Genomic DNA, 27,035 nt, shown 5'->3' on the forward strand with positions numbered 1-27,035 from the left:
AACAAAGAAGTAGGCCCAATGGTAATAAATTTACACCAAAGGCACCGGAATTTCCATGGCTGTTGAACTCATTCTACTTGCTTTTGTTACCAACTGCCCTCAAAAACTGAAACACACATTTTCGTTTTTTTTTTTTTCAGTATTATTTTCTTAAACTATTTCCCAATAACAATTTCCATTTCATTCACATTCATCATTTTTGTAAGGCTCATTCTTCAGTTCAACGCCAACGGCTATTTGAAAATTTCAATTTTTCGTTTCTTGCTGACCTTGCGGCCCACACGATGTGGCAAGGCACGACACACCCGACCACCACAGTGCGTAAACACAACCCTTTTTTTTAGAAGTGCTTTCAAGCCAGAATGGTCGATGAGTGGATATGTGGTGCGTGTGTGGTTGCATTGACATTCATTCATTACACACGAAAGCCGCTGAATAAGTATATATATATAGTAGTAGGTGAATGCAGGTGTGCAGAGCATATTTGTTGAGGGTATTAGCTGCTGGGGAAAAGGGTTGATTTAATTGCTCGGAAAGAGTTTTGTGGCTTAAGCGCAAATATATGAACAAACAAGAGTATATACATGTTTATGTGTTGTGTAAATATGTTAGATAAGTGTTGCATGAGAAAATGTGAAAGCTTTATGGCTTACTCGTATTTTTACGCAAAAATAAACATGTTATTTACTACTAGTTCACTTGTGAATGAATTTCATTTATAAAAAGAGTTTTCACTGAAATGAGTAGAGCTTTCACAGAATTTGTTTTAAAGTTCTCCAAATGTCTTGATTGTCTAAAAGCTTTCATACAGTTCATTTTAAAGCTTTATAAATATTTTGATGAGCTTTCAAAGAGCTTTTCGAGTTCTGTCCAAAACTGTTTAATACTATTTTTTAGCCTATTTTTACTTCTCTTCATTGTCAGAAAGTCTTTAGAGAGTGTTTTAAAGTTTTTGAAATGTCCTGTTAGAAAATGTGCACTTTTTCTTTTTTTTTGTACTTAATGCTTTTTAATGCTATTTTAAAGTAGCTTTTACATTCAAAAAGGCCTTTAAAGAAAAGGAATAGAGCGAGTTATAGTTAAAAGAAATGGAAATATGAAAGAGATATATTTCAAAAAATAAATTGGAACATGTTATTTTAAATTTACGAAAGCACATATAATCTTATAATGAATATAATACTTTCGAGTGTAAAAGCTTTTTATTCCAAATAGTACTTTAAATAAATAACTGACATTAGCTGATTTTCATGATAAACTTTTTGTCGTTCTCTACTCAGCCATATTAAATGGGTAGAAAGCAAAACTTGAAAATGCAGACTCTGATTGCACGCTGAACTGTAAATAAACAAGCGGAAAGCAAGCAGAAAAACATCACAAAGTACTTACTTGTACAAGTAGTGAAATTAATTTATTTCTATGAATATAACGGGTATACTAACGGTATATATTCGGATGCGTGTGCGCTCATATGAGATCCTGTTGCCTTACTTGTGCACTGCCATTGTTTTAGGGCGTGTGTATTAGCGTACTTGAGTGCGCCAACAAGCAGTTACACATGTACTATATAGTATCACTATGTATATATACCATACTTGTTTCATTTTAACACTCAGTCTTAGGTTTTTCCGCACTTTTTAGCAAATATCATGTTAGGGTGCCGAGTTTGAGTACACTAACAACAGCTATAACAGTGCAACGTACAACATGTGGCAGTGGCACTAGCGAAAAAAAAAACGAAAAAAGAAAATTGCAGAGCGGAGAATAAGAACAAATTGCTGTAGGAATTGCATGATTCATGATTGTTGTTGTTGTTTTTGCTGTTGCAGTACCAGTCGGCCAACACATCTTGCAGCAAGCGTAGTTTGCTCAATTTGTTGCAACAATGTTGCTTTTTCAGTGCGACACAAGTATGTATATACGTATATATCTACATATATATATATATATATGCATATATGAAACTCACGCACGCATGGCCGTGTGCAACAATTACAATGCGACATATATTTGTATGTGCGTAGCTGTTGTCGCATGCCACAAAACCGAGTGCATGCAGCAAGTATGAAAATGAAAGGGATTTTTAAGTAGTTGTTGTTGCACATATACATACATATATATATAAGCTAATGGCACAAAATTTACTGCATGTAAGAAATTTATAAGATTTTAAGTAAAGTTAAGCTGCTTTTCGTGTAACTTGTTTAATAGATTATTTTGTAGAAGGTTTCACATATTCGTTTATATCTATATAAATTAACAAATAATTTACACAACTTCGATTCTAAATGCAATTTACGAGTAAATGCAATTTAACTAGCATACCTTTAGGCTTTAAATATAATTGGGACACCACTACACATTTTGGAGTTGATTTGTGGTCGACCAACAAACTAGAGAAGTACACAGTAAGAGAGTGTAGAAATTAAATTCAACAATATATTTTGAAAAATAAATCAAATTAAAGCTGAAATTTGGTGGAGCTAAGCGAATTGCTAACTGAATTGTAATAAATATGATAAATAAGATACCAAAAAAAAATAAAAAAGAAGGAAAAAAATTGAAAATTTCTATAAATTTGCTGCCTATTTTATTGGACAATCTGAAATAAAAACAATTATCAGACTATTGTGTAAAAATACTGATTTTATTTTACTTACTAGAGTAATAGGTTAAATTATTTGATATAATTTTGTCAAAAATTATTATAGCATACCTTCGGGCGCAAACTACTTTCAAATTAAATACGTGTGCTTTTAGAGCATTTCTGTTCTGTTTTAAAAAATATTTGTGCATTACTAGATGTTGGTCCGCGAATTAATCATACGCTAGCTTAATATTTTAAATAAATTTGATTTAAGAAATATTTACTAAAAATATTTGCTTGATTGTTGTAAATTTCTATACTAGTAGCTCGTTTGTCGAAACTACCGATATCGGTTTATTATAGCATATAGTTGCCACACAAACAATTTTCTAATTTTAGTTTTCCTTAATGAAATACTATATAAATAACCAATTTAGTTAATCTGGTTACTTTTTTACTAGTTTCCTAAACTTTTACAGCATACTTAAACTTTCCTTTCTATTCTGTAAATACAATATTTTCTCGAAATGCTGCATACGTCTAGGTGCACCGTTCAACCGAGCTAAAATGTTGACAATTTTTCTAGATTATACAGAAAATGTTAACAAAAACAACAACCTTCATACAAAAAATACAGTATCAATAGCTTTGTATGTGCTTTGTTATTGTGCACCAACATTTCTATCAAAAATTCGTTTATAAATATTCTTTAACGCCACTATGCCATAATCTGATAGCTGCCTGCACACACACACATTCATGCCTGCCAACACGTATTTCACAGAGATCTATGCAATGTGTGTAAGCGTAATAAAGAAAACAATAAAATATTTACTTAACAAAATAAAAATGACAGCCAATTCGACTTGTGCGCGCTGTCAAGTGCAAACATGCATACAAACACATATACGAAGTGGAATAAAAAAATGTACCTATATACAAGCAAGAAAAACGTTAAAAAACAACAACGGAAATAATTGAGGAAGTGGCTGTGTCACCAACAGTTTTTTGTTATGTGTGTGTACTATATATGTGTCCATATGTATGTGTTAGTGTATATGTTACCCAGAGTGTTTGCTCTGCGTGAAATAGATATGGCTTATAAAAATGACTGCAGGAGTTATATATTACTCTTATATACATAAATACAACTATAAATGTATATAATAGCGTTCAGTGTATGAGTGCATTTATGTTTGCAGCCCTAGAAAAGTGCTAAAGCATATTTAAAAAAAAAATAAAAATTAAAAAAAATATATGATAAAAAAAGGCTGCAGAGCATAATATTAGTAGTTAAGAAGTTGAAAGAAAGGAAATAGCGAACTATAAAATTATGCGCTTGCAAGTTGGCTATAAAAATGTTTTTTGTCATTCGCAAAAATTAAAAAAAATATATGATAAAAAAAGGCTGCAGAGCATAATATTAGTAGTTAAGAAGTTGAAAGAAAGGAAATAGCGAACTATAAAATTATGCGCTTGCAAGTTGGCTATAAAAATGTTTTTTGTCATTCGCAACAAATTTTTACCGCTTTGAGGTGCGGAAGAAGCGCTTGTGTATAGTCTATATGTATATATAGAAATTTTATGTCAAAATATGTATCTACAGTGAACTAAGATGATAGAGTTATCATTTTTTTTAAAGCCATGCACTTTTATGCAACATGATCCTAAATGTAGGCAATATTTTTTGGTATGTTAATTAAGCCACCCTCTTAATGAACTATATGGTGGCAAATTGCATATAGTGGACCCCAAAAAAATTTCTGATATTGTTATTTTTGGGTATTTGTATATAGCAGATATTACTCATACGCCATGCACACCCTGCAAGTTAATAATATATTATTTGAAGCAGCTTTTACTGAATTCAAAGACATAAAAAGTCGTTTTTATAAAAAAAAATTCGCACATAATAAAAACTATATATAAGTTATATTAGCTATGTCATATAAAAAAATACATATTTATACTATTTCGAAATTTTCTTTTATTATATGAAAGTTTTATGTGATATCAATACCTAAACATATATGAAGTTTTTCTAGCTTAAAAGCTGATAACGTGAAAATGCATAGCAAAAATAATAAAAAAGCAGAAACAAGTGTAAAATCTGCTTGAGGCACTCAACTTATTCGCTTAAATTGAAATTTTTTCAAATGGAAAATTTTCACTGCCCCGTGCATTATCAACGGCGGCAGAGAAAAGCTACAACTTTTAAGCTTTTTCTTTTACTGCCACTTGCAGGGGTGTTTTTATGACTGCATTTACGTTTACTACATATGCCGTTGGAAAATAATATCAGTCAGTATTAGTGTTCACGCTCTCCGGCTTAGCATTTAACAGAAGTGTTTTTATGAGTTTCATCAGCAAAGGATGGCGTTATAAGTATGTTGGCACTTTCTGAATACATACAATTAAAAAATATATAGAAATATGTATGTAGGACAGCGTGTAGAACAATCCTTGCACGAGCCAAGCAATTGTATAGCTTGATAGTTTTTAGTATATTTTTAAATAGCAAGCGATATATTTTTTTAATTTCCTATCTTTAATTTTCATTAATAAGTTTTAATCGGTTTTTTATCTCTTATTGAAACCGTTTCGAATTTTGTATGCGCGCCGAAATGTAGGCAACATTTATTATACTAGTGCTTGAAAGACTGAAAATTTTGTAATAAAAGGAGTTCTAAAAGTAAAAGTAATGAGTTTTTCGGTTTAGAAGAGTGTTAAAAAATTTATTTTAATTTTTTAAATTTTGTTTTTGAATTTTTTTGGAGCGAAACTCAAGTTTAATTTTTTAATTTTCCGTCATATCGTCGTATATCGTATTAAAATGTCCAATAAATTTTTTTTTGGAAAATAAAATAATTCACAAGGTTTTAAGCTGCTGGCAGATATACTTTTCAACACTTTTTCCTGTTAATTTTTAGCCAAATACCGTCATTATTTAACCCAGCGAATCAATAGCGACCTAATATATCACATATAATATAATATAATCTGAGTAAATCGTTATATTTTATTTAAGATTTATTGGCTTATCAATTTATTGTGCTCCAGTTGTATATGTACATAAACATATACCGCTACTGCTATATAAAATACCTTTTACAGATTTATAAGATATAACTAAAATTTATGTTATTTATTTCAACACCACCTTGATTATATCTGAGCACAAAAATTATTGCCTTTTATATCTTTTGTTTAATTTAATATTATTATCTTAGCCATGAAAGGCCTCGAGTCAAGTGTGTGACACACTTTTCCTGGCAGACAGACAGCAGACAATGCTGGCTGAAATGTAATTGCTTGCAATACGATTAGTAAACGCTGAGAGAGCGTGCGCGATTTGCTTGTAAGCGATAATAAATGCTGCTAGTTTCATACATAATGCAAAGTAGATGAATTATATATTACATATATGCAATCTATAAAGCATATATATGTATGAGCTGCTGAGCTCAGCTGTGACTAAGCCAGCATTTATCTGCCGCAATGCGCAGCTTATCTTGTGGCGCTTAAAAGCAGCAACAAAGCAGCATTGTGTAGCATAATAAATATTCAAACGCAACAAATAGTATCTGAAACAGTAAATTCTACTCCATTTTCTGTGTTTTTTCGTTTACAGTAATTGATAACAGTAGGCGTCAATAGATATCGCTTGAAATTATTACAGCAATATTGAAGCAGTGGCATAATAATTTTTATCTATTTTTTTTGGATTTAGTTTTATTATATGTTTTGTTGTTGTTTTGAGTGAGCATTGTTATTTAATAATTTGGTAAATTGTGGTTATTGGTTATTTAGTAGTTCAGATAGGTCTAGTAGGTGGCTTATATGTATATGTGTATACTATATGCATAAGCTTAGCTATTAAATGCTAATGACGTTATTGTTGTTTTTATAAACTGAACATGGTGAATTCATTTTACCACGGTGTATGTCATATATGTAAATGGACGCCCGTACCATTTAATAACAACTAAAATAAGATATTTTGGCATCACCAATACAAACTACACCACAATCTATCATTGCCCGCCATCGCACACAACTCACAATGCCATATTTTAATAATTGATTAGGCTTGGAAAGCAGAACAAACGAGCAGAGCAGAGCAAAGCAGAGCAGCGCTCGAGGCGCATCGATCACCGATCACTAAGCGCGGCTGCTGCGATTGAGGCACACATACACGATAGCTAGCAAGATATACTTATGTATGTATGTACATATATGTTTGTATGTAGTATAATTACGCACAGCATGAGGTCATTTCGTTTGTTGCTGCATTGCGTTGCATTGAAAGGCGTGAAATAAAGCAAAATGGCAAAGGAAACTAGCGCGCTGCCGGCAGCCAGCAAACAGCAACTAAGCAGAGGACAAAGCAATGCGAGCAGAACAGCGCGGAGCGGTGTGATGTGGAGAGCGCCGGGCTACAAAAAGGCGAACAACATTGCGACAGCTATTTAACCTATTTTAGCGCGATGAAGGCCAAGCTGCGTGCTGGCACATAGAATATAGCCTTATTTCTTCAGTTCACATATTGTGGTTGTACGCTGTGTATTTCGCAATTGTTTTTTGCCACAATTTCATTGCGTTTTATTTTGCTTTGTGAAATTAATCGCACTTTTCATAAGCGCAGCAGCGCCACATATGGCGTTATTGTCGCTGATTGGACAGACGTTTGCGTCATAATGGCGCGTTCGGGTGCTGTGTGTCTACAGAAGACATCGATTTACAAAAACAGCTAAAAATAAGAAAAGAGTGCACACTGCAGTCATAAATTAGTCAGTCAATTCTTGCCAAAAAAGCACAATTTTTTTCACATTAAAAAGGTTTTTTTCTTTATAACCTCACCAAAAATAGTCAATGATTGGTTGGTGGTATTGGTGGTTGCTGTTGTGGTGGCTGCTGACACGTTTTACCTCTAATGTTTATGTGTATTTCCTATAATGCCTTCTGGTACGCGTAATTATCCAATAATTGGAGAACACTTGTGGTCTTTGTTCTATTCTGTTTACTGGATTTTACTTCTATTTTTCGTTTGTGTTTTACTCAATAAATTTGTCATTCATCTGTCGTATTTGTGTGTACTTATATGTGGTCCAGTGGGTCAGGTGCCCCAGATTTGTAGGGTGACTCATGTGGTTTATTATTATTATGGTTTATAAGTAAATATATATGTATATTTGTTGTTGTGGCATGGTGAAACCACAATTAGTCAATTATCGCTTTACTTACGACACACTTCTCAATACAATTGCGATTACGTAACGTTTTCCAAGAACGCTATAATTAGCATTTCATGCTTCGTACTGAAGTACTTATAATTAGTTAAATTTGTAAGTACGTCAAAGTACTGACTGTATTACAAAAAAACATTGAATAGGAGTGGGATACAATTTAATAATAAAATAATGTATAAAAGCAAGTTATAATGCATGTAACTAGTTATGGACTAGTACATTACACAAGAGTGCTGAACTATTTTTGAAAGCAATCAAGCTTAAAATTATTTTTAGAGCTAGAAAAAATAATGTATGAAACTAGTCCGTAATGTACTAACAACTTAACTAGTACAAAAGAAACTAGTTGTAGTCCATACTAGACTAGTTAAGAATAAAAAAAAAAATTAAAAATAATACATTTAAGCGAAATAGTTTAAAGATAAGTGCGAAAATACGAGTATTGCAACAAAAACAAATATTTTTGCTATATACATATATAATATATAATATTATATTATATTCTCAAGAAAATTCTTTTGATTAGCATACTTGCCCTGAACAACAAAATTGCTTTCGTTATCATTATATATATTATAAATTGCTTATATTATTGAGGCTGTGGCAGCAACAAGCCACAACGCATTAAAATATAAATTATGCTCAACTCGCAACAGCAGCAGAATTGTGTGCAAAAGCAGTCACGATGTCTGCAATTAATGCGTAAATAAATGTACTTGAAGTCCAGTTTGTTTAATGAGGCTATAAAACTTTATAGAAAATGCTAATGGTGTGCCCAGACAAAATATTTATGATTTTTAGAGTGTTGGTAATAAATAATAATTTAATTACATATATATTAACATATATTCGTGATTAAGGTGTTAAGAGACAGATATTGCTATAATAAGCCAATGGAGGGGATTTCTATGCATATAATATTTTATAACAAATTTAAAAAAATGAAAAAACAAAAAAAAAACATATTAAAAGAACACGTCATAATCATTTTCTCTCTCCAGGAAAATATCCGTAAAATGACCTACGGTCGAAAAAAATCAAAATTTTGGGGACGTTTAAAAAGAAATTGAATTTGACCCAAAATTTTGGTTATTTTTGGCATGCTATCTGATGAAAAAACTGGTAGGTTCGACTATATTTCATTAGTTAAAAGCTAGTTTAAAATTAACTAGTTTTACACTGGTTTACTTAATTATTTTCCATTTTATTGCAACTAGTTATTATTTTAGTTAATTGTTATTCGTTTATGAACAAGTCTTTAATTAGTAATGTTAACAATCAGAGTTCGAAAATAAGCTCTAAAATAACTAGTTTCAAAAGCATTTATTCAAGCCTACTTTTCAAGTAGTTTCAAAATAATTAGTTCAAAACTAGTTACTAATTTTCTGGTTTTAAAATATCTCAAAAATGAAAATTATTAAATTGAATTAATTTTTTCACTCATAAAATAAAAAAAAAAGTAAGTTGTATATACAAGCCTCCTCCTCAAAACACGAACAAAAACCACATTTCTATATACAAAGCTGATTTCTATTTGTTCCAATTTTGGAGAGCGACGCAAAAGGGGTTGCAAGCACAGAGGCATGCATTCCAAAAAGCATAGATATTACGCAAATATGGCAACTGCGGCGGCCACATTTGGCAGACACCAACTGTGTACGGCACTAAGCTAGCAAACTGCTGAATAATAAACACTGTGTATGCTGCTGCTACAGCTGCAACCAAAATCGAAGGTGATTCACATAACCGAAAGAGAAATAAAATCACAACGCACGCACTTGGAATGAAACTAAGCAGAGCTGCATAGAAGTGAACAAACAGAAATGCATTAGCAGATATGCCTATAAAAACCATACACATACACACACACACACTAAAACATACATGTATGAGTATGAGTAGCTTCATAATGTCAAACTGACAGTAAGCGCACATATTGTAGCGCTTTGAAATGCAAAAACGCCTCAGGGACAAGGTTGACATGCATCGATTTGCGGCGATTGTTGGTTTTGACAACAAACATGCGCTGCAGTAGTTGTTGTAATGAATGATTCTTGCTATGCAATGCATTTAGTTGAGTGCAAGCGGCGCAAAACTCCAAAGAATTTCACACAGCCTCACAGTGGTGGCAGCGGCTGATCTTGAACTAATTTTCGTGAAATAGATGTCGCAGCGGCGGCGTCGTCATGTGCGCAGCAATTTATTAGAGCAACAAGAACAACAACAATGAACGCATAACACAGTAGCAAAAGTGCAAACGCTTTGGTTGCTTGTATATATATATAAATATATGTGTGTGTGCGTGCGCTATTTAGCGCCAAACGCCCAAGGAGGACAAGCATGAATGCCGCCATTGAATGTGCGCTTTCAGCGATGGCAGCGCCTCCAGTGGCATTTAATTACAAATGCATATTCTTTTGACTACATTCATGTTTGCATTTATTTATATATGTTATATTTTTATTTAAAAAGTTTTTTTTTTCACTTTTATTTTTTTTTTCGTACGACTAGCGCTAACACTGATCGTAATTGTTTGTGATTTCTGCTATTTATTTATTATTGCTTAGGCGCTGAGCATTGGCGCGCTAATCGCTCGATATAAACAGCGCACAGTCGCCGGGCGCTGTTGGTTACTCATACGCCCCGTGCGCTGCTCGTAAAACTGCAGCTGCGTATGTAAGCTAGTGAAGTGAATGCTGCTGGAATAGAATGCAGCTATTGATTTGAATTTCTAATAAACAATACATAAATTCATAATTCTCAGCGCATATGTGTGCGTGTGTGCGTGCGCATGTGCGTATGCGTGCGCTTTGAACTCGTATTAATTTGCTTTGCCTAAGGCAGGCAATGCGTTCAATTATTACTATGCACACAGCCATCACCTTCACAGCGCGCAAAGGTCACGTGGCAATGTTAAGAAGCAGCGAGTGAGCGGCAGATGCTTGTATGTAAATTAATAAAACAGAAATTTGTAAGAGGATAGTAAATTAAAGAGTGCAATATTAATAGAAAAAAATATGATTTTATACAATGCAGTTGCATTTAAAAGTATTTAGATAGCATTTAAGGCCAAGGTGCTTTGGCGATTTCCCAGCCTTCTATAAATCACCGCTGTTGTTTGTGTGTGTGTATTCTAACTGGTTGTGTCTGATTTGCGGTTGGCGAGGCTTGCAGCAAGTGATTTTCAGCGTACACAAGTGCAAGGAAAGTTTACAAAAAATTGTATAAGTGCAATTAATCATTAAAGAGTGGCTTATAGACAAAAATATAATATATTATTTCAGATGTAGCATGTGAAAAAATGAATCATGTCTTGGTGACAAGTGTGAGTTATTACAAAGGGAACAAAGGCAAGAGTGGGCATAATGCATATAAGCTTATGTTAGAAAATAATTTTTTATAATAATATTTTTTTTTTTTGTTAAATATGTTCACAATTAAAATATATATATTTTTTTATAAAACATTTTAACAAATACTAATGACGATATGGGAGTTTATAAGGAATTATGATAAAAATTTGAGTTTCTATACATTAACATATTTTAAGCTTAAGGAGATTATAAGAAAAATTATTTAATAACTCTTATATTATTTTATTTATTTTTATAATTTCAACATAAATTATATTTGCATTTTCTAACTTTTTGTTAAATAATTTTATAAATTATTGATTTTTAGATTTTTACGATTTTTTTAAATATAATTAATGTTTAGATTATCTTTAACTGCAAGAAAAACCTTAACTTCAGATGCAGAAGCTAGAATACCCTTCACAAAAAAAAAGTTTTCTGACTAGAACTTGATTTTGATGGACCAATGTGTATGGCAGCTATATGATATAGTAGTCCGATCTGAACAGTATCTTCGCAGATTCTAGCGTTGCCTTGGACAATAATCTGTACAAAATTTCGTGAAGTTAGCTTCTCAAATAAAAAAGTTTTCCATACAAGAAGTTGATTTTATTCGATCAAGCTATAAATATGTTATATAAGGCGTGTTGCATGGAAAGGTTCATTTTCTTTTTAATAATGAAATTGTTATTATTTTTTTTGTTGTTATTTTCAATATTTACCATTATCCTTCAAACCTCAAAATTTCCTTTCATATACCGGCGATTTTTCTGTTTTTCCATGCTTCCTGTTAACCACAAAAAAAAAATACTCATACGCCCTGTCGCCTACCTTGAAAATTGCCAACGCAAAGCGTGTACTTGACAAAGACCACAAGAAGTGCCCACTCAACCGCGACTTCTTGCATGTGCAGCAATGTCACAGTGAAGGCTGCATGCAGTCACACCTTAGCGAATGCGATAACCAACAGCACCAATAACAAAAGCAAAAAAAAAAATATGCATAAGAATAATAATTTATTGTTTAACTGCAGAAGCTGCGGGCAAACGCGTGCGCGACTGCTTTTAACCACAAATTTGCGCTGATGGCAAGCAGAAAATAATTGTTTTTCAAGAAACGCCAAGCCAAAGAATGACGAATGAATGAAAAGCAGAAATAACAGCAAATACATTTGCATACAAAGGAAGCAGAGAAGGCGTGTGACAGACAAGCGCATGAGCAGACAGTTGCTGCTTGCAAACGTCTAGATTGCGGCGCAACAAACAATTTGTACGTCATTTGTTATGCTTGTTGTTGTTAGCTGTTTTTTTTTCATTTTTCCGTTTTTTCAGTTACGAAAACTAACTTTTCATTGTGACAGCTGCAACTTTGTTGGCGGCCAACTGTGGTTGACACGCTCGGCTGACTGTCGCAGCCGCCAGCAGGCATACGGCTGTTGTTTTGATTTGCAAAACCGCATAGCAGCGCATGGCATCGCATCGCATTGCACAGCATAGCATAGCATAGCCTAAATGACATTGTAAGAATATGTGGTTGCACTTGATGCGGCCATCTATGGTGGCAAGGCGGTGGCGACGACGATGGCGGCGGCGGCTTGCCATTAGCAGAGTGTTGCATTTCATGGTTAGAAGCGGGTTTTTTCGCCGTTGCGCGCGTTTTTGTTTTCTGCGGCGAGCGCCTAGAATCGCTGGTGACTTTGAAATCTGCTTGAATGACAGGCGAACACGTCACCAGCGGCGCATAAGTGCTTGGGCGCGTGCGTTTGGCAGTGGAAAATGTAAGGCAAAAAAGTAGAAAATTTGAAAAATTGCAAAACCTGTTGCTGCTGCGCGCATTGCTTAGCAATTGCCAATTTGATTTTTTCATTTTTTTGACTAATTTTGTGCGCTTAATGTAACTTGATTTTCAATTTCATTGCTAAAATGTCGGTTCTTTATTTTATGGTCATGAATATTGCCGTTCGTTTTGGCGCTCTCAATTATGTATGTATATGTTTACATGGTGCTGCAACTTGGTTGCATGTCCTTAAACTATTTGCACTTTGTTGCAGGTTAAAGCGAAACGTTTGTCATTGCTGTTGTTCTTGCCTTGTTTGCTTCTTGGAAATTCTTATGATTCTTTTTAATTCACCTGCCGTGTTGCTTTGCGAATTGGTTGAGTTGTCTATAGAAAATTGCAAGAAGCATTGAGTTGTTAGCGCAAAAGGTAACTAATCGGCGCTGTATTAGGTGTGAACAAAATTCCAAGGTGCTGCTGAAATAAGCATTGAACTCAAGAAAAATTTGGTGGTAAAAAGAATTCATATTAAGCTCAAATCCTAAATTGATTGCTTGCTTTGAAATGAATAAAAAATTTCTATAGATGACACGCTTGACCGCAGGCTTGATCAATTTTATTTTTAATAAACATTTAGAATTGGTAGTTAGTTGTGGTAAAACGCTAGCTAAATAGTTGGCGCTGTGGTCGAAATAATTTTCAAAATACAAATTATAGCGACATTTGCGCCATATTCCATAGAGTTGTGGTTTAAATTCAATAAATGCGATCAAATTTATAGCAATTTGTAGCTGTTGACCTTGATTTCCAATTATTTCGAAAATTTTAATTTGCTAGTATTTTTGATTGCCTTCTACTACTACTTAAACGATCAAATATTAATTAACTTAATAGTAAAATCTTCTTCAATATTCTAATAACAGTCTTTTGCAGTTTTCATATTTTGTTTATAATAATGACTTGAAAAAATGCCTTTAAACTATTTTGTAAATATATAATCTCAAAATTTACTATAAATGCTTAGCTTAAGTAATTTTATGGCATTTTATAATTACTATATAAAGATATTTAAACATTCCACTGTAAACATTGGTCCTTCCTATACTTGTATAAGATACTTATTTGAATATTAAATAAATGTTGACTTACCAGCTTAGTCTGCATCATATAGTTGCCTGCAAGAAAAAGTAACAATTTTTATTAAACAAAAATAATAAAGAATTTCAGTTTTTGTATTGAAATATCAAAGTATAATATATAAAATATAAGAATAAGTTTTCTTTAAGGAATTCTGTTTCCAAATATTATAATGAAATACCTCAATACTATAGCCATAAAATGTATGAGAAGCTACTCTGTAGCATAAATACAACAGGTGTAGGTGTATCAGTATTCTAAAAAATATCACATAACATATCATGGCAATTACATGCGCAGTACAGTAATAAATAACAGTACATGAAAATAAATCATAAAATCAATTATTCAAAGCGCTTAACCGCAGCTATTGTGCTCTCACATACAGCTGGCGTTGCCATAATTTATGAGCGGTTTTGGTAAGGCGAAGGACTGCAAATGACAGATGATCGGTAGTTGGCGCTGAAGGCGTATGAAAGACGAGTTTGTTTTTTAATTTTGACTGCTTTATATAAATGCGTATTTGATTGTTAATAACATTATTATTTTCCTACAATTTTAGGCTTTATTAAAATTATAATAACAAATAATTTAAGCGTATCAATTTTTTGCTTGTTTAAAAATTTACTTTACTAACATACATATATTTCATTATAGTAGTATATTTTGATATATTGAATTTGCAGAGTTTTTCCAACTTTTTTGTTATAAAAAAAAATTAGATTAATGCATAACTCCACAGGCATTATTTGACTCGAGAATATAGTAAAGAAGAGTAAAAAAAATTTTAAGGATTATGCATGCCATGATACTATTTAGGCATAGATTTCTCTTTATTATTTTGGGTGTTATTGAAGGGGTTTAATAATCAAAAATTAAAAAAAAAAGTTCATGGTTCATAAATGATATAACACATTCCTAAATAATTTTAGAATTTTAAATTTAGAAACATAATTTTTTAAACAAAAATTTAAAAAAAAAAAATTATTCAACTAAAATATTTATAAAATATTTTTTTACAAAAAAAAAAAAAACTTATTTAATGAAATATTACATAATTAGAAATATATATTTTTTTGATTTTCAAAACATAGTAAAATTTTTGGTTTTATGCAAGAGAGAACTTTGTACCTTGTTAGGGATCAGTACAGAGCAATTACCACAGAGATCTTACTTCAAAAAAAAAATCGTTACAAAAAAATCGAGAGAAAGCAGCTCATACAATGAGAATGACGAAATATTGAAGCATTACCTATGGGTATGCCTAGCCTTGAGTCGATTGAGGCATAAAGTCAAAAGCGAGTTGCTGATTGTAATTAGATGTTTACGCCTTTCCTCGTTTAGTCTACATATTTTTGATTTTTTTAATACAAATAAAAAATACCCAAATTTGAAAATTAAGTGAAGAATTTTTAATTTTTTCTTCAAAAAAATTTTCTTTATTTTTTTTGGCATTTTTTGATGTCAACACTGCACATTTTCTGCTAGTATTTAAAACAATATTTTCATATTTTTTACCAGGTGTGTGTATGATTTGCAATATTAATTAAAAACTTTCAAGCATTTTTTAGCAAATTGTATTCATTGCTTTTTTCCTGTTTACACCTTACACATTACTCATAATAGATTTTTAATAAAATTTTAGTAAACGTGTTTCTCGATCAAGATCATCATTTTTAATTGTGCGAACTAAAGATCACTTTGAAAGATCACAATCGACAGTAAAGCAATTTATTATTTCACACGCCAAAGTGCAATTGCGAGGCGCATCCTTGAAGCCAAACACACACATACACGTGTATTTACATACAAACACTTCGCGCACTGTTAAAATATAACTATAAATATATTTAATAAAATATATATTGCATTTTTATAAAAATCTATATTTTCCAGCACACACACAGTCACCGTTGCAACAACCAAATGAAAACAAAAAACTTGTTCGTTTTGAAGGTCAGCGGTTGTGCAACATTGCCCTTCAAAATATGTGCGCATAAAAACAAGAATAAATGCCACAAGCATAGCGAACAATGCGCCAACTAACCGGCTGCAAGGCAGTGTGTAACACAACAACAACAACGGCAAACTAAATGAAACTGATGCTGTAACTGAAAGCTGAAGCTGAGAGCGCGCCGCAGACACATGCTAAAGCGCCGTACGCCGACGAGAGGAGCCCGCAAAGTCACCATTGGCTGAGCGCAAGCGAACGACTGAAAAGCGGCGGAGCATGTTGGTGAGTAGTCGGTCAGCAAAGTAAACAAAACACTGTTTGTTGCAACCGTTAACAGGCTGTAAAGTGTACGATCAGAGGCCACAACTTGCTGGCCAACAACATGCAGAGGTAAGCAGTCAACAGATAGCAGACGGCCGAAATCAGAGTTTGGCTCAAACGCAAGCGTAACGAGAAAGAGGCAGCGCAGTCAGCGCGCATGCGCGTGGTGAGTTTTATAAAAAGCAGCAGCGTCGTTCGTCCGGCGACGTAACCTTGACCTGGTTCTTGAAATTGACAAGCTGCTGTAACAGCAACAACAACAACGGCAATTAGTGGTGGCGGCAACGACAAGTGACGTTGGCGCATGCGTCCATTACGTAGTCGGCGCTCATAAACATACATACGTATATATGTACCAAGTATGCTTGTATGTTTGTGTGACGATGTGTATTTGCAAATGCTGAAGACTGGTTTTGGCTGCAGCGCCGACTGGTTTGTGCGCAACATGTTGGAGGAGACACTTGATTTTACATATATACATACATACACACATACTATTTGCCGGCGATGACGATGACGATGCTAGTATGCGTGGTATGTGTTTATTGTTGTTGTAGCCATTATTACATTGCCAATGACGACGCGTCGCTGCCATCGACGCTCGTTCGCTATGCGCATGCGCGACACGCCAATAACTCAACTATGCTTAGTGCCAGCTGTTGTGTGCACTAGTTGCAGTTGTTGTTGTTGGCGCTATTCTTTTTACTGTCATTCGCATTTATCATGTGAGCGCATTATTGTTGCCATGCATTTAACGACACTTAATTAAGTTGCGCCAAAGCGGAGGCGTGTGCGTTTTTAGAATAAACGATTAACAGCAATTTATGCATAAATATATTTTATTGTCATTATGCATATGTACATACATATATATTTTTATTTTATTTTTATTTTTATTGCCATTTTCATTTGCGCTTGCCTTTTTCGCTTTTTTCTTTGCGACTTTTTGTCGCGCTTGCCTTTTTCGGAGTGCGCTTCATGTGCGTTTTGGCATTGCTGATGGCCAACTGGTCAGCAGAACTCGTGAATTATGGATTGCTTATTGCATGCGAATGGGTAGAATTATGCGCGCACACACACAAGCACGGATGTGTATGTGAGAAGCGAAGCGGCGGGTGTTTGCCTAATAAAATATTTTTTTAACTTTTTTCTAGCAAACCGATTTTTGCATTAATTTTTTTTTGGGTTTTGATGAATTATTTTTGTTTTTATATTTTATTTACTGTTTGCGCTTGGTTAGGCTGTGCTGCTGCTCACGGGAGGGCGCTAAAAAATGTGCATTATTTGTGCGTGTGCGCGATAGCACGTTCGCTTTCAATGTCGCCGACGGCGGGTGATAATTATGGTTAAGGCAGCGCGAGTAGCGTTTGCCGATCGCTGCCAGTTCGATTTGCTGGTGACAATAGCAATGAAATTGAAAATATTAAAGGTTGTCAACGTTGACCTTGACAGAGTGTTTTTGTTATTGTTGTTGCTTTTGTTTGTATGCGTCAGGTGTTCAAGCGCAAAAATATATATCTACATATATATAATATAACTAACATATGTAAGAATATATATATATATATATATGTATATAGGCACATATGAATTTGGCACTATTGGTTTTCTACTTAAGAATTTTTTGTATTTCAAATAATTTCAAAATAGGTAAAATGTTAAGAATATGCAATATATATTCTTTGCTTAAGAATATTGAATTGATTTATAGTTATATGTTATTTAATTTCCTCCGTTTTGCAAATTTTTGTTAAATATTTTTTATTTCCAAAAACGAAAAAAAAATATAGAAATATAGAAATTGAATTCTACTTTCTTTAATTCCCCTCGCTTTATAATATTTTTGTCAAATACGTTTTTTAAAATATTATTTCAAAAATTTTTTTTAATATATTTTTATAATATTTTCTCTAACTTGTGTCACTTTATACTTTTCTTTTCAAAAATGTTTTTTAATCTTTTTTTAAAAATGTTTTTCAAAATTTTTCTATATTCATAAATTAATATTTTCAAGATTTTAATAATACTTTCTTGAACTCCACTCGCTTTATATTTTTTCGAAAATATCTTTACAAATATTTTTAGTTTAATTTTATAAAAAATAACAAAAATTTAATAAAAATGTTATATAATATTTTTAATAATTTACGATATTTTTTTTTTAATTTCTTTAACTTTTTAATTTTTTTTTCGAAAAATGTTTTTCAAAATATTTTTTATTTTCTAAAATTAATATTTTCTATATTTTAATAATTTTTTTTTGAATTCTAATCGCTTTACATTTTTTTCAAAAATTTTTTATATTATTAATAACAAACAAATCTTTAATAAATTTAATCTAAAAAATCTTTGCATAACAAATAAGTTTACTAAGTTCAAAATATTGAGTAAGTGGCAACACTATATGAGAATTCCATGTGCATTTTATTTTTATATGTGGCAACCTTTCAAAAAAATGATAACTTTTACTTTACTCTTTCGAGTCGCTTTAGCCCACTGCTAATATCAATTAATAAAAAAAAAAAATTCTAAATTCTTAGGTCCACGCTTGGGCACATATCCATAGAATTGCTTGAAAGGCAAAGAAAAATTAAGGTTTTATTTTAAAAGCGATTAATTGGCAACTATGAATTGACTTAAAATTTTGTATTTAAGTTAATCAATATTTTTATTCCTCGTTTTTCGCGCTCTCTGTCGCATTCTGTTCTAGCTTTATAATAAAATGCTGCCTCTCTTATAGAAACAAAAAACAGTAAAATTCAAGCCGTTGCCAATTTAGTTGACGTCATTTGAAAATAATACTTGGCCGCCTGTTATTTCAATATTAATATTTCCAATGCTACTGTTGTTGCATATGAAAATCGTTGTTGGCAATTTGTTCAATGTGGTGGTTGTTGTAGTTATTGTCACTGTCAACGACGCATTGCAGCCGTGACAGCGTAATGAAGGTTGAGGTTAATTGAGTTGTTTGCCACCGCCTTGACTCACACAAACGCACAAACACACACGCACATACGTGGCAACAACAACAGTGCCAGCGGTGGCAAACGAGCAACTAACTAGCGCGTATATCATATTTAAAAGTTGCTGCAACACATGCGCAAAAGTTGTTCACCATAGCGTCATGTAAGCAAGTGGCAGAAGCGCTGTGGGCGCCACTCACTTATGTGGAATATGGCAGCGAGAGCTCATCAACAGCCGCTGATGATGCCAGTTGTAATATTCATGAGAAGCCAGTTAATTAATTGTAGTTGCCAGTGTATGTGTTTATGATGTGCATTCATCTATGCTAACTGTGCGTAATTGCCGCCATCGCAGCACACCTGTTGCAGCTACAAGTAGAAAATGTTTCTTTGCCACTTTACATGCTCATTGCTAGCTCTGGCCGGCCATCAAGTGGCCAGTGGTTAATCTTTGTGTGGCAAGTATACAAATTTGTGTAGCATTTCTGTGCATTTACCTATATTTTTATATATTTACATACGGTGCATTTTTTTGTTTGTATGTACTCGTATATATAGGAATGGTTTGTTGGATATTGCTTCTAGTGGCTTCGCTCTGCCACCAAGGCCATTTTAATCCTCAACAATTTCATTTTTTTGAAAAGCACATCCTTTCACTTTTACATATGAATGTGTGTATAAATAGCAGTGGGCGTGTGGCGCTAAAACGCGCTAATCCCACACAAATGCGTGCAACTGCGTTGGTTGCCGCTGTGGCCACAAGCCTTTGTAAGAAACACTTTACCAGCGAAAGTAAGAGGCGGATATTCGTTTGAATGTTAAGTACTATTTTTTATTATAATTTCTTTGATCTCACTTCCAATATAATCCATTTTTTTATGTTTTTAAAAAATTTATTTTTTATTTGAAAAAAATCAAAATTTTTTATATATTGAAAAATTTTTTTTTTCGAAGTTAATTTACCAGCTCGAAAACGAAATGAGGAGAAACAGATCTTTACTTATTAATTGAGAAGCTCCTAAATGTAGACAATAGCAATATATAGTTGAACAAAAACTGTTGCCTACATTTAGGCATTAAACATATTTATCGAAGTTTCACTCCTAATATTATATTAATAAAATTTAAAAATAAAATCTAAGGTTATAAGAAAAATTAATTAAAAAAAATAACATAAAAATTAATAAATTACAACTATAAAAAGAAAAATAGCTACTTTTAAATTCTATAATATGCATATATAAAGGCTAGACAGTGTTTTGACTGATATGTATATGTATATACAATATAATTGTTCTGACTACAAATGTACCAAGCGGTTTCAAGTAATCTGAATAATATAAATTCGTAAGCATCAAATATTTACAATTTTTCAGAAATATAAAAAATACTAAAAATAATCGGAAAAAAAATTCAAAGTAATTTTTGTGTATGTATAACTTGTAAGCCAAAACAAATTATTTATAAAATTTCAATAAATTAAATTTATTTTTCCTGCATAGATTTCCTCGTTATTTTGCACCTAGTGTTCTACTAGTCGACTGCTTAAAACTTGCAATTTATTTAATTGCATTTATCACTTAACACAATAAGCATTTAATAACGTGGTTTAGCCACGTAAATGTGCAAACTGTAAATATCAGTTTTAATTGGTATTGGCAATTTTGTAAAATTCAATAATTGATTTGGAAGTTATGCTGCTAAAAGCAGGCAAATATTGGAACAAGGTGCTAATGGAATTAATTAAGGGAATATTAAATGCGGAAATTAGCTTTGTAAATTAAAATTAAAAAAATTATTGCGAACAAACAATTCTAATTGTTAAAACTATACGCTATAAAATTGTAATGCTGTTTAGAGACTAGTTACAGAAATTATAACAAGTGGTACATTTAAAAAAAAGTACATACGAAACTCTAGATTTTTATGAAATTAATGAGCATTTTGTAGGTTTTACTTATTCAACGATTTTTCCTAATACTAATCATATTACTAATTATAAACTGGTTACTAAACCAAGTACCAATGGTCTACGACTTTTCCAGCTGTAGCCGACAGTAAAAAATCTGCAATTTACTAGGTTTAAGTGAAGGTAAGGGGTTTTAAATTTCCTTAAAAAAGCATCAACACAATCTAATTCACTTTGTAATAAAACCGAAGACATTCGTTAAACCAATTAATATCCTTATATACGCAGCGTTTTCTTAGTGTTGTGTTAGTATCTGTGTTAGATTAATCGTAAGGCAATATGACGCTGAGATCAAATATAACTTGCTTGTCAACACAGCACATATTGGAAAGGAAAGAGAGGCAATAAAAACGAAGGATATGAAGAAACGAGTAGCAAATGACACAGCTATTGATGTTCGTAAATGCCGCGCATTCCAAACTATTTGCACAAAGCTTCCTCAACAAGTTCTACAGGATATGCGAGAAAGTCTAACGGAAAAAGACCGGCACCATGAGAGGGAGTAGTAAAGTATATGGGGTTAGAAGTAAACAGCTGACGGCAGCTTATGCTTATATGAGTGAATATACTACATTTTATATATTTTTGGTGACAGCCTGCTTTATATTACTCTTGCTTTGTTGTTATTGGTGTCTACCATCTTCGCGCTGATAATGTCTTCCATTTCAAGATTATCAAATTGAAATATTGATTTGTGACTAAATGACATAAGGTATCGGGCGAAAATTCACTAGTTACTAAAGTGGTTACAGGTTGGCTAGTTTGTATTAACTGGTTATTAAAATAGTTATAAGTCGTCTAGTTTGTATTAACTGATTACTAAAGCAGTTACAGTTGGATTAGTTTGTATTAACTGCTTACTAGAACAATTACAGTTCGACTAGTTTGTATGTAGTTACTCAGAAAAGTTGAGTGATGCGTTTGATAAAGTCTTGTAATATAGAGCTCATTCGCTTTAAATAATTTATGAAAATTAGAAAATAGAGCTTGTTTTAGTTTTTGTATGATTTTTTTTTCGGATTTGATAGATTTTGAACTTTTTTGCTTCTTTAATGTATTTGAGTATTTGGCAAAAAACATTTTTTTTTTATGAAAACTGGTGTCGAAACTACTTCAATATAACGTGTAGGAAAAACATTTTGTGGTACAGCTGATTGTAAAAAAGCTGTGAAAACTTTTTCAACTTTGAAAGTACTTAAGTGGAATTTTATATTTTTCTTATTAGTTTTATAGAATATTAATTTCTCAACAGTTTCGAAAATTCTTTGCATAAATTACACTTATATGTTTTATATACATATTATATATGCAACACCAATACAAGGGCAGATGCTAGCAGCAACGACAACGCTGAACTTCGAGTACCTCAAGCGAATGCTTCTTAGAGCCATGGTGACGCAAAAGTCAATGTTATATTCTTATCAAGAGCGAGGATATTGCAAGCGTATCGCTGCACATACTATATATACTTGTATATGTCTTGTATGTATCTAGTATGTATATAGAATAATAATTTGCTGTTGTTATTGGCATTTACCAAAGCTGTGTCTGGCAATTGGCGTTTGTTGTCACCGTGTTAACCTTCAATGCCAACAACAAATAGTAGTAAGGATGTTGAGAAACACACAAATGCCGACATCAATGATTGGTAATACTTGGGCGCTTACGTTATTAACCAACAGTGTTGTATTTGTGGCGCTATTTCCTGCTAATGTTTGTAACATGTATTTTCACTATGCCAGTAATGTGATTTCGCTTAGTTTCGCGGTGCGACGACTTCCTTTCGCGCTATTTCCGTTTTACACTATTTCTCATTTTGCTACAGTTTACAGTCGATAATGAAAGTGTGTGTACGCCGGATTTAATATAGCATTTACAAAGTATTTAAAGTTGTTCTATTTGTTGTTTTTGTATTTTATTTTACAAAATACAATTTGTTGTTGTGATATTGATGACAAAATGGCTTGCAGCTATAAACTAAGCTAAGTTAGTTGAGCAGAACTTTCTACGAGCTCCTTGAGTTGAGTTCTTGGCTGTGGTGTAAAAGGTGGTTGTTGTTGGTGTTCGCCGCTACTTGACTGGGCATCTGATTAGGTTTTTAACTGACTTTGACTTTGATACAGTCACTCAGGCGCCAAGTATTTTACTTCATTAAATGTGAAATTGGGTTGTTAAGTGTCTTAAGTCGGAAATTATTAAGTTTTTAGACTGGCAGTTTAGCGTAAAATGAGGAAGCAGACGAAGAAATTGCAATTTTACGGACCATAGCTAATGAAGGAATATCAAGCAAGAAGTTACCAATTGGAAAAGTAGATAAAGTGAAGAAAAAAAACAATAAAATATTTTCAGAATCGTATTAAAAAGACGTTGAAAGCTCAAAAAGCTTGAAGCTTTTTATTTAAGGCATACGTAATTGTGATGGTGAAATTTTGTGGAGAAAATCGTAACGTATTACTTTCGAAGTGTCAGGCTTCCCGTCTAGTCTGTATTTTCTGAACTTTACTGAGCTGAAATATTGCTTAATATTAGCAATATAATAGCTGATTTCACAGGAAAGTTCTCTAATAGGAGCGCTATCGGTTGCCGATTGAGATTGAACGGTTGATAGAGTTTGCTTTATAATTCTATACTCGATTATTTATACGATATCCATCGAATAAGATTTTAAATATGCTCTAATTAACAGTATACTTAATGAGTATACTCAATGGCTTTCCAGACAATTAACAGCCTTCTGCAAATAAGTTCATAGTCATAGTTTCTGCTCATGCCGTAACCTAGTCATAAAACTTGCACTTAAATTTCAGCAATCGCATGTTTTTCTTGCAACTCCTACATACACAATTGAGAAAACTCATTTCAGCAAACACCTGCTACATATGCGCAGAAATATATATGAGACACATAAAAAGCACACATAAAAAGGAAATTGAGGAATTCTTAAAGCCAGCAAGTAGTGGCTTCAAGAACGAAATGGGTTGTCAAACTGACGTGTTTGCTATAAAAATTGTGAATTTTTTTTTATATTGTACAAAGTTGCTACACATACAAAACCAATGAGAAATAACGCTGTTCAGGAGTATAAATCGGGAAATTACAGAACATTACTCAAACACAAGAAAGTACCAGTGAACTAAATTGATGCTGCTGTGAGTTTGATGTGCGTAGGTATGAACCGCCAGAAAAGGATATTATGCGACGGTTAGAAGGTAAACCGCCAGCTGCTGATGGAAAATTATTGCTTAAATAAGAAACTTTGAAAGCTAAATGGTAGTACGAACTATGTTTCAAACTTCGTCTTTCTATGAAACTACCTCAGTTAGCACGCGTTGCACCAAAAGTGTGTGGGTTTTAAAGAAACCTCTCACCAACTACTCGCTTCATTGATGTAGAAACGAAGCATATTCAAGTAGAAAATGAGGATTGAATGCTATAACACACTTACATACATTTTTGAAGTGTATACCCCGGTACTCAAATGTACTTCGCTACAGCGTTGCACACTCGTTTCCTGTCTCTTGCAATTTTTTCGGTGCTGCGGCCTTCCTGCGCCGCCATAGTTTGTAGCCATCAGTTTGCTGTCAGTTCATTTTACGGTTGCGCTAATATGAAAATGCAAAAGCCATCAAGGACAACGGTAAAACAGATGGCTGCAGTTATAGAGGTAAAATGGACCAGCCGAAAAAAGGAAGCTGCTGCAATATGGAGATGCAGATAAATATGGGTAAAAAGGCTAAGGCTGCGCACATATTGAAACGAAGGCGCGACTATGATTGTAAGTAGGCGTAATACGGGTTTTACGTCTGCAAAGTGTTTTCAATGTTTCCACGACTGCATTGCGTTTGTTTGCGCTTTTGCGCATTTGTTACTTTCATACCGCACGCAGCACTATGTGCTTAGCCTTAGGTTTACAACCATTATTGAAGGAATAAAGCATTACAAAAAACTGAATGAGCAAACAAACGAATCGCTTGTGTAGCTTATGAGCTGCTGTTGCATGTGGCAGGTGAAAATTGCGTACTAAATGCAGTGAGAAGAAGATGTGTGGACTCTGTGGAGGTAAAGAAACAATTTGGTAGCAAAGTCTGTTACATATCCATATATTTATCAACTTGCAATTTCTTCATGCCTTGTGCTTGTGCTCCCTTTCCTTCTGCCTACCCAACTGCTACCAGTTGACGCTGTAACCTGATCGGCCGCAGCACTGGTTGACCTTTGCAATTGGAAGGCCAGCAGACAAGATTCACTCGACAATGCCACTTCAAGGAGTTTGGAACTTAATAATGAAAAGCCGCAAAGTTGTGGCAACAACTGCAACTAAGATAGGAGCACATAAGCGGTTAAGCTACGGTAAATCTTAACTTTCAACAACAGTGGCAGATGAAGATGTTTGTTAATTAATACCGGTATTTATGTACAAACTTCGCTGGAGCTCAAAGTAGTTGCCAACTAGTTTAGTTGTTGTAGTATTTGAGGCAGAGAGAGGCTTCGCATATACAAATATACATATATCTATACATAAATGTGTATATACTTATACTTATATATACTTGTATGAAATATTTATAACTGTCGCTCTTCCTTGCCTACTAACCACATTTTGTTGAATTTGTTGTACTCATCATAACACCTACATACCGTTAACGCCAACTAGTGCCAATTATTAGTGTTAATGTATATATGGTATGTATTTGTGTATACATGTTGCATGTGTGGCAAGTTAATTAAATGTGTCTAGTTGCCGTAATAAAGTTTCGTATAAAAATTGAGTTCTGAGCCCAGTTTGAGTAGGTTCGCCTTTACAAGTGGGTAAATGATCCCAATTAATAAACTATATTAACATACACGTTCATATGTCTATGATTATTATTCGTTTATTGAAACTGTTAAAACGGGAGTTATATTTAAATTGTATATTGTATTTAAAGCAAAAAGGCTAAGGAGGTAAATAATTACAAAAAAAAAAAAAAAAATGTAAACCCAAAGAATTTTTTAAAGAAATTTTTAATTGATAACAAGTGATGATGAAGATTTTCTGATTTTTAAAAGAAATCTTCCAAAATAAATATAAAAATAAATAACATATATATAAACTTAAAAAAAAAAAATTAAATCCGTCAACATTTAAGATAAAATAAATATATTTTTTTTACAGAATTAAATATTTGTCTAACCTTTTGAAGCTATTACATAAATTAATTCATTTAATATTAATATTTTTTACTAATTTTAATTAATATCTTTTAAATAGAGATTTTCTAATTATTCAAAAGAAATCACGCAAAAAAATTATAACGGTTAAAAATAAAAAAAAAAAACAATAAATAAAGAAAAAAAATGAAAAAATAATATAAACATAAAAAAATTTGTACCAAAAAATTTTTTTAAATTAAAATCGCCAAATTTTTTGAAATTAAATATAAATGTGTCAAAATCTTATTTTGCCATGAAAATTGTATACCTTTTTATTATTGATTTTATACTTTTAAGTATTTAATTTTATTATATATCCTTAATAAAATAATATAATAAGTTTGCCGCGAAGTTTGTAATATCCAGCAGGAAACGTCGGAGATCATATAAAATATACAATATATCTATGTATGCGTACTATTCGCTCAGTTTTTAAGATATCGCTCTGAAATTTTCCAGACGTTCTTCTCTCCCTAAGAAGCAGTTCGTTTTTCGGAACCAATATCCAATAACGGACCACTATAGCATATAGC

At 32.7% G+C, this 27,035-nt stretch overlaps 1 protein-coding gene across 15 annotated transcripts in view; it reads right to left on the reverse strand.

The window, feature by feature from the left end:
- Positions 1 to 27,035, reverse strand: part of LOC106617660 (platelet binding protein GspB) — a 93,947-nt gene that overhangs the window by 26,562 nt on the left and 40,350 nt on the right. For all 15 annotated transcript variants that reach the window (XM_070107357.1, XM_070107351.1, XM_070107356.1 and 12 more), the window contains exon 5: positions 14,115 to 14,140. The gene's annotated coding sequence lies outside the window, so the exon portion shown is untranslated. The remainder of the gene's footprint in view (positions 1 to 14,114; positions 14,141 to 27,035) is intronic.

The sequence above is a fragment of the Bactrocera oleae genome, chromosome 3, assembly GCF_042242935.1.
Source record: "Bactrocera oleae isolate idBacOlea1 chromosome 3, idBacOlea1, whole genome shotgun sequence".
Taxonomy (NCBI): domain Eukaryota; kingdom Metazoa; phylum Arthropoda; class Insecta; order Diptera; family Tephritidae; genus Bactrocera; species Bactrocera oleae.